This window comes from Choloepus didactylus, chromosome 2, assembly GCF_015220235.1.
Source record: "Choloepus didactylus isolate mChoDid1 chromosome 2, mChoDid1.pri, whole genome shotgun sequence".
In the NCBI taxonomy this organism is placed as follows: domain Eukaryota; kingdom Metazoa; phylum Chordata; class Mammalia; order Pilosa; family Megalonychidae; genus Choloepus; species Choloepus didactylus.
In genome coordinates this window covers 143582304-143591248 of record NC_051308.1, presented here as the reverse complement: position 1 = coordinate 143591248, position 8945 = coordinate 143582304, and the positions used below count along the sequence as shown (strand labels likewise).

General features: G+C 38.2%; 1 pseudogene; it reads left to right on the top strand.

Moving 5' to 3' along the window:
- The first annotated feature begins 3490 nt into the window (after positions 1-3490).
- Positions 3491-7571, top strand: LOC119513507 (annotated as a pseudogene).
- Positions 7572-8945: the final 1374 nt, after the last annotated feature.

Sequence of the window (8945 nt, the reverse complement as noted above, 5' to 3'; positions counted from 1 at the left end):
AGAGGACTCCAAGTAAAGGATTAAGACCCACCTTGATTTGGGTGGGCCACATCTCAATTGAAACAACCTTATCAAAAGGTCCCACCCACAATAGGTCTGCACCCACACAAATGGATTAAAAGGACATGGCCTTTTCTGGGGTACATAACAGCTTCGAACCAGCACAGGGGTCAAGGACATGGCCTTTTCTGGGGTACATAACAGCTTCAAACTAGCACAGGGGTCATCAGATAATTTGCATTTCCTTAACTGTTGATAGGGTTAGATTAAATTTTGCCATCTTGCTAGTGGTTTTCTGCTTGTCCCATCTTTTCTTTGTTTTTCCTGCCTTCTTTGGATTAAATATTCTATAAAATAATTCCATTTATCTCCACTATTAGCTTATTAGTTGTACGTATCTAATTTTTTCTATCTCTGTTGTTGCTTCCAAGGGTTCATATTATACATCTTTACCTTATCACAGACTACTTCCAAATATTATTTTACTAGTTCATAAATCATTTAAAAACCCTGTAATAGTATACTGCCAAATTGTCTTTCCCATCCCTTGTGTTATTATTGTCATATATTTTGGCATTATTTTGATGGTTAATTTTATGTGTCAACTTGGCTAGCTTATGGTCTCCAGTTGTTTAGTCAAGCACTTGTCTGCCTGCTACTGTGAAGGTATTTCATAGATGAGATTCATATCTACAATCAGTTGATTTTGCCGACAATCCAGTTTATTGTGTCTATAATCAACAAAGGAGACTTCCCTTGGCAATGTGGGGAAATCTCCTCAACCACTTCGATGGCAGTCTTAAAAGCCAAAACTAAGGATTGCAGGGGTTAGAAGAATAATTTCTGCCTCAACTTCAGCATTAACTCTTGCCAGAATTTTCAGCCAGTCAGCTTACCATGGGGAATTCAGACAAGGAATTCAATATGACCTTTAAAGGAGTTTCCAGCTTTTGGCCTTCCCCGTGCAATTTGGCCTTGCCAGCCCCTGTGGTTGCATAAACCAATTCTTTATAATAAAGCTCTTAATATATGTATTTATATACTTTTAGTTCTATTTCTCTGGAAAACCCTGACTAATACAATTACATATGTCACAATACTTTGTTATAATTTTTCTTTAAATACTCAATCGTTTTTTAAAGTGATTAAAAATAAGAAAAACTTATTTTTTATACTTACCTTCATTTGTACCATTAACAGTGATATTCATTTCTTTGTGTAGATCCATTTCCAATCTTGTATCATACTCTTTCAGTCTGAAGATTTTACTTTAACATTTCTTGTAATGCAGGTTTTTTAAATGCAATTTTATTGAGGTATAATCATATAACATACAATCATTCAAAGTGTATGATCAGTTGTTCACAGTATCATCATATAGTTGTGCTTTCATCACCACAGTCAAACTTTGAACATTTTTCATTACTCCAAAAAATAAAATGAAAATTAAAATAAAAAAGAATATCCAAAATGCCCTATTCCCCTTCTCCCTCATTGTTCATTTACTTTTTAAAAAAATATAGTTTTATTGAGATATATTCACATACCCTACAGTCATCCACAGTGTACAGTTTTTCACAGCACCATCATACAGTTGTGCGTTCATCACCAGAATCAATTTTTGAATCTTTTCCTTACTCCAAAATAAAAACAAAAGCAAAAAATAATACCTAAATGTTTCCATACCCTCCATCCCACTCTTTTCTTCATCTAACTTTTGTACCCATTTTTCCATTCATCTGTCCATATACTGGATAAAGGGAGTATAAGCCACAAAGTTTACACAGTCACATAGTCACACTATGCAATCTACATAGTTATACAATCATCTTCAAGAATCAAGGTCACTGGGTTACAGTTTGACAGCTTCAGGTATTTCCCTCTAGCCATTCCAACACACTAAAGGCTAAAAGGTGATGGCTCTATAACGCGTAGGAATACCCTCCAGAGTGACCTCTCGACTCCATTTGAAATCTCTCAGCCACTGGAACCCTACTTTGCTTCATCTCTCTTCCTCTTTTTGGTCAAGAAGATCCTCTCAATCCCACAATGCTGGGTCCAAGCTCATCTCCAGGAGTCATTTCCCACATTGGAGGGATTCACACCCCTGGGAGTCATGTTCCATGTAGGGCGGGGGGTAGTGAGTTTATCTGCTGAGTGGGCTTAGAGAGAGAGGCCACATCTGAGCAACAAAGAGGCTCTCTAAGGGGGATTCCTAGGCACAATTATAAGTGGGCTTAGCCCCTCCCTTGCAGCAAGTAGCCTCACAGGGTTAGGCCCCCAGATTGAGGGCTCGGCCCATTGAATTGGCAGTCCCCAGTGTTTGTGGGAAAATCAGCAATAGCCCAGGTGCGGAAGTCCAACATTTCCGCATTTCTCCCCAGCTCCTCACTGGTCCCACAAATACACTTATACTGTCTGCCCATATCACTCTGGGATGTGTCGGGATTTCACCCCAGCCTGTCTTGTAATGCAGTTTTGTGCACAGTTAATACTCTCAGGTTTTATTTGTCGGAAAAAAAGTTATTTTTTGACATAGCGTTTGACAGTTATTTTTGCTGGGTACAATATTCTGAGTTGACAGTTGGGTTTTTTCTTTCAATATTTTAAAGACGTCCACTCTATTGGCCGCTGGCTTGTTTGCATAGTAGAGGCATTCATTTTGCTTAGGGTTCTTTGAACTTCTTACATCTGGGTTTGTTATCTAGTTATTTGGAGAAAATTCTTCATCTCTTCAAATATTTCTTCTGCCACATTTACTTTCTCTTTTCCTCCAGGGAACACTTCATCTCTGATAATATGTTTGTTATCTTTTCCATTTCTAGGCTGAAATTCTCTAGTCATTCATGTTGCCAATCTTTTCCACTAGATCCTTCAAAATATTAATCATTTATTTTATTTCTGCCCATAGTTTCAACTTTTGGTCTGAGTCTGGCTCTTTTGATTGCTTGATCTTTGACAATGATCCTCTCCTCTCCTTTGCTTTTTGTGTATCTCACAACTTTTTTATTGAATTACAGAAATCATATGTATAACAGTCAATTCAGAGATAGATAGCATTGATGTCAGGAAACAGGCTCATCTCTTCTGTCAGGCCTTTAGTTTGGGAGGTTAAATCCTTCTAGTCTGGAGTTGAACTAGGTTTGGGATATATTCATGCTATTCCTACATTTAGTGTGCTGCAGGCTCTGACTCCTTTAGAAATGCACTGCTACTGCTTTGTACTTAGGGTGATAGGGTGGGTACTGGGGTGCTGGGGTGGGGGCAGTATTTTGAGTGTTTGTGCTCCACCTTTAGCTTTCAGCCATCCCTGCATACCTGTGCCTCAAAGGGATCTCCTTCTTGGGGCTCTTGATCCTCCCCCAACAGTAGACTGCAGTTGCTTGTTATTTAGTATTGGACTCATGATGGGGTGAGACAACTCTCTGCTGTCCTGGTCCAGTCTCAGTCTTAGGCAGGCACTTTACACCTGGGCATTGTGGATGCCTGCATGGCAGCCAAACCCTCCTTTGAATGTGAGGTTGGGCTTCCCAGCCTGCCTCAGAATTATCAGACCTCTGCTTGTGTAAGTTTAGGCTATCCAGTCCAAAACTCTCGCCTGCCTTTTCCTCAGTGGGAGAGCACTGTTCTTCTGGCCTTCTCTTAGATACAATGGATCTTTACTTGTGTCTTGGGGAATACTGGATTTGCTGCCTATCTTCCACCAGTTTAAGACTTTTTCTTGAAAGAGATAAGGGTCTGGAGTAACAAGGAGGGTATTATTCTCTTATCAGAGCAGCTCCCAATCATTTCCTGCAAGAATTGCTCTCCCTGTACCCTGCCCTGTCCCCAGTCTTTCTCATTAGCCCCGGGTGGAGGCCAGTAGGAAAGAGGTTAACAGTGAGTGTAAATTTCCTTTGTGTCCAGGGCCTCTAACATCTGAGATGTTAGCCCAAACCTGGCTTTTAACAATTTGTCAAAATTTAGGTGATTCCTATGTGCCCACTTGTAAAAGGGCTACATCTTCCTCTGTGCTCTGCCTCAAGTGAGACAGTGCTTGTGTCTTGTCTCTTTGGAGAGGCTAGTGTGACTTTGGGATTCAGGTTTCCTGGTTACCTTGGTTTCTCAACTCTCTGATGGGCTCAAAAAAGAGTTATGCTCTTGTAGTTTTCTGGCTTTTATTCATTGTTCATGTGGGAGTGACATTCATTGCAGATTTCTATATCCTTAACAGAAGTAGATTTTATATAATTCTAAATAGCTGAGTTTTGAGTTAAAATTAGTCAAGGAACATGAGCACCAGAGCTAAAAGCAATTTTATGAAAATTATGCTTACAATGAATATAATGAAGATAATAATAACAATAATATTGATAAAGCAGGTGAACAGATCATAGTCATACACCTCAAGTGTTTAACATTGTTTTATTCTTCATCTATAAATAGAAATTTACTTAGTAATTCTGTTCCCATCTCTACTATATACAGGTGAACACAGTCTTAAGCATCAATATAACCTAGTCTCTATTAGTTTGAAACTTTTTCTTTTTAAGGACATGATGTTCCAGTCAAATCAAGGTTCTATACTCCCCCTTTTCTTAGAGTAGTATATTATGTGTGTGTGTCATGGCATCATGGAAAGGATTTGCCAGGCTCATAGTCACCCTCTGGTCCTGTGATTGATTTTGACATACTTTGCCTCAACCAATGTCAGTTTCTTAGGCTCACATGTGTGCTAATGTTCATGGCCTTTCCATGGTATTTAACCATCAGGTCCAGGAACTCTGATTCTCTTTCCTCCCCAATTAGTCTTCAACAGGTCCGCCAGTCCTCACTTAGCATTAACTTGTTTCCATTGGAGGCCAGGAGTCCTCACTATTTTCCCTGCAGGAGATAGAGGTAAGGCTCAGGCTCATTAATCAAGGCCCCTTATTGAACTGTTGCTATTCTGTTTCTCTGTCATCATATGAGAGGCGGGGCTTCTCCAAGATACTCAGTATGTCCCTTCTGGCTATTTCGTGGAAGCAAGGCACATGTTCTCTCTGTCTCAGGTCACATACTAAACTGGGATTTCTATTTCTCTCTCTACCCCATTTTAACCAAAGGCAAGATGGCCAGATCTTGGGACACTTAAGAGATACCCTCTATCTTTCATGTACTTGTCCTTCTCTACCAATTCTCCCCTTTTCCTACGCATCCCATTCTCCATACGTTTTCTTTTGTAAAGAAAACTAGTGTTTACATTATCACATATTTTTATTCTACTGTATGTTTGTGTGTATGTAATGTCATACTTTGCCTCTTGATAATTGGGATCAATAATTGTGGAATTCAAAACTCAAGAACCTTGTTTCAAGTCTGTGTATTTAATTACTATCCAATAACTCAATGTTTTCTGAGAACATTGTTTTTCTTAAGAAGTTAATTTAATGAGGAAGGAGGGATAGTAATGGAAACATGGTATCACAGAAATGCAGTTGGAACTTTAGTTAATGCTAAATGTCAATCCTATTAATAATCTCTCTGTGTTGAGCACTATACCCTGTGCTTTATAGGGATTATTTGATTTCATTTTTATAAAAAAACTTAAGTAATTTGCATTACTTAGAAACACAATTACGTAGCTTATCATCTAAAGGAGAATTACACCAACCCTTTCATTTTATAGATGTGAACACTGAGATTTTTAATATGAGATTAACTTGACTAAGAATGTGCAACTTACTAGTGATGGAATCAGGACTAAAACCTAAGACTCCAGATGTTATCTCTGCTCTATATTGATCAGATAGTCATGTGTAACTTAGAGCTACTTTAATTTGAATAAAGTTGTTAGTCCCTTTGGAGATAGGCACATAATTCAAGGTGATTTTCACAAATTAGCTACATGATCCCTGAAAGATAGAAATAAATGCCAGGTACTAAATAAAGCAATAAAAATAAATTACACATATGGGAAATAAATTGTTAGGTATTATTGCTTTGACTGTGTGCTTAAAATGAGTCAGCAAGAGTACATCTATTCGAACAATTCACTTGGTTTTGGGATATATTAACAGTAAAGCAGGAAAAAAAATATAGAAAGCAATCCTCCCCAAACACTCAACACTTACATGAATACAACTGCCATTTTTATGACTTATATAATAAGGGGGAATATCAGAGAATGAGGTTAGTTCAATGAGGAGCAGAAAAACTGTAAGAGTTCTGAGGAGAGACAACATTGATGGACTTTGGCTGGATAAAAAGGGTGCTGGGATGAACTTAATCAGCCCCTTTGAATTCTGTATTATTTTAAAAGGAGGAAACTAGACTTTATATGTTTTATTTTATTATATTTGAAACATTCAAAAGAAAGTATATAAAATTGATATTGCTTACGCTGCAGAATATTAAAATGAACAAACAGAAACACAGTTTAAGAACTAGAATATGACCAAAAGTGTTACCTCTACCTGTGTGCTCCTTCCTTATCTTATTCTCCCTTCCCCAGAAGTAACTGCCGTTCTTGATTTCATGTTTATCATTCCTTTACTTTATTAAATATTTTTGCCACATGTTTTAGTTTCCTTAGGTGCTCAAGCAAATACCATGCAATGGGTTGGCTTATACGATGGGAATTTATTAGCTCATGGTTTTAAGGCTGGAAGTTCAAATCAAGGTGTCCTCAAGGCCATGCTTTCCTCCTGAGAGCTGGTATTCTGGAGCTGGCTGGCAGTGAACCTTGGTCTTGGGATCCTCTGTCACATAGCAAAGAACATGGTGGCTTCTCCAGGCCTCTCCCTTCTGTTCCAGGTTCTGTTGACCAACATCCTGCTTACTGTGGCTTTCTCACTTCCTGTCTGAATTTCATTATGCTTATAAAGAACTTCAGTAACAGGATTAAGACCCATCCTGATTGAGGTGGGCCACACGTTAACTGAAGTAACTTCATCAAAAGGTCCTACTTACAATGGGCTCACATCTATGAGAATGGATTAAATTGAAGAATGCATTTTTCTGAGGTACATTGCTCCACATAACTGCATCACACATAGACATTTCCCTGAATAATATACTGCTTAGTTTTGTTTGCTTTTTGAGCTTTATCTCTTTCAACATGGCCCACGACAATTAGCAAACAAGATGATTGCTACACATCGAAGGTGCAGTTGCACCAGATTCACAGTTGACCAGTTGAAAATCCTCATTGACTTTTTAAACCAAAAAACTTACCTGGATTATGCTACCACACAAAAACTTGCTTTAGAAATTAACATGGAAGAGTCTAGAATCCAGATTTGGCTTCAGAATCGAAGAGCCCGACACTTATTGTGGGGAAGAACAAAAGCTGAGCAGGTCTTAGAATCAAGCCAAGCCCACAGTCAAGACCCCCTGCAGAGATTCAAGACAGAAAAGCCAGACACTGCTGTACCTCCTATACCTCTTCCCAATTATGCACTCTCATCAAGGTGTTCAAGAACAACCCTTACCCTGCGATTGATTTCAGAGAACAACCTGCTAAAGAAATTGGGGTTCCAGAGTCAAGAGTCCAAATTTGGTTTCAAAAACAAAGATCTAGATTCATTGTCCAGAGAAAGAGAACCTGTTGAGATCTTAGAACAAATACAAGAAAAAGGGACAAAATCTCTGCAATGAGAGAGTTCAAGGCATAGAAGCAACAAAAATATCAACCACCTCACTACAACTGTTTTATTTCTCTGGAACCAATTGAGGGGGCACAGAAACTAGTTCAGTGTATCTGATACCATCAGCTGGAGCCCAAAATCTTTCTCTCTCTTCCTGGGAATGCACCCTTCCTCTGAGTCTGCATGATGAGCATTCTGAAAATGGTAAGCAAGACTTCAGGAAGGCAGAGACAGGTCCAGGAGGCACTCCAGAGCACTACTGAACCATCCTGGGTCTAAAGTTCAGCAGAGCTTGAGGGCAGTGAAAATAAAATGAATACATATCATTTTATAATCATTACAGTAATAATTGATTCAGGCAAAACTCATCAGTGTTTGTAAAAATCTGAACGTGAATGTTTTATGAAGAACAAGATATATATTGTCTCAAAGAATCTGCCCACAGATTATTTATTAATTACAACAGGAAAACTGGTAAATTTGCAATGGAGAAACCTGACGGACTATACCTTAACCAAATACTCAAAATTTACTTTACCAATAATAAGGTGTCTCCTGATATGAAGCATCTAAGAAAGACACACTACCCCTTTCATGGTATTACTGCCAAAAGTGCTCATGCTTAATTTAATCACAAGGAAACACCAGACAAGCAAAACTGAGCGACATTCTACAAAATAACAGACCTATACTCTTCAAAAATGGATTGAATAATTGCAATAAGGATGGAGAGAAAATACGCTAACTCAGGAAGTCTCCTAAAGAGTTATCGTCTCTATGTAGGACGTGCTACCATGTATGTGGGGAAAGGACACAACTTCGGAGACCTGTTTATGTCTAAAATTTCTCTCCAAAGATGCTCAAGAAACTGATAACATTAGTTATCTCTTGAGAAGAGAGGTGGAAAATTGGAGTGGGCGATAGAACTGTTTATTCACTTTCATATATATATATATATATATATATATATTTTTTTTTACTTATAGTACCAAATAGTCGACTCAAAATTTCTCATTTTAACCACTTTCATTCATTGGCATTAATTCTATTCACAATGTTGTGCTACCATCACTGACATCCATTACCTCAACTTTTTCATCACTTCAAACAAACTCTGCACCCATTAAGCAGCAACTCTCCCTTTCCCACACCCTCCACTCCTTCCCCCTTCCTGCTGCTGTGGTTGCTGGTAACTTGTAATCTATTGTCTGCCTCTATGAAATTTGCTTATTTTAGGTATTTCATATAAACGAGAACTTACAATCATAAAAAGATGGTATCATGTTGTATATCATCTTTCTTTTTAAACTCAATAATGAAGAATGTTTTTCTTCGATT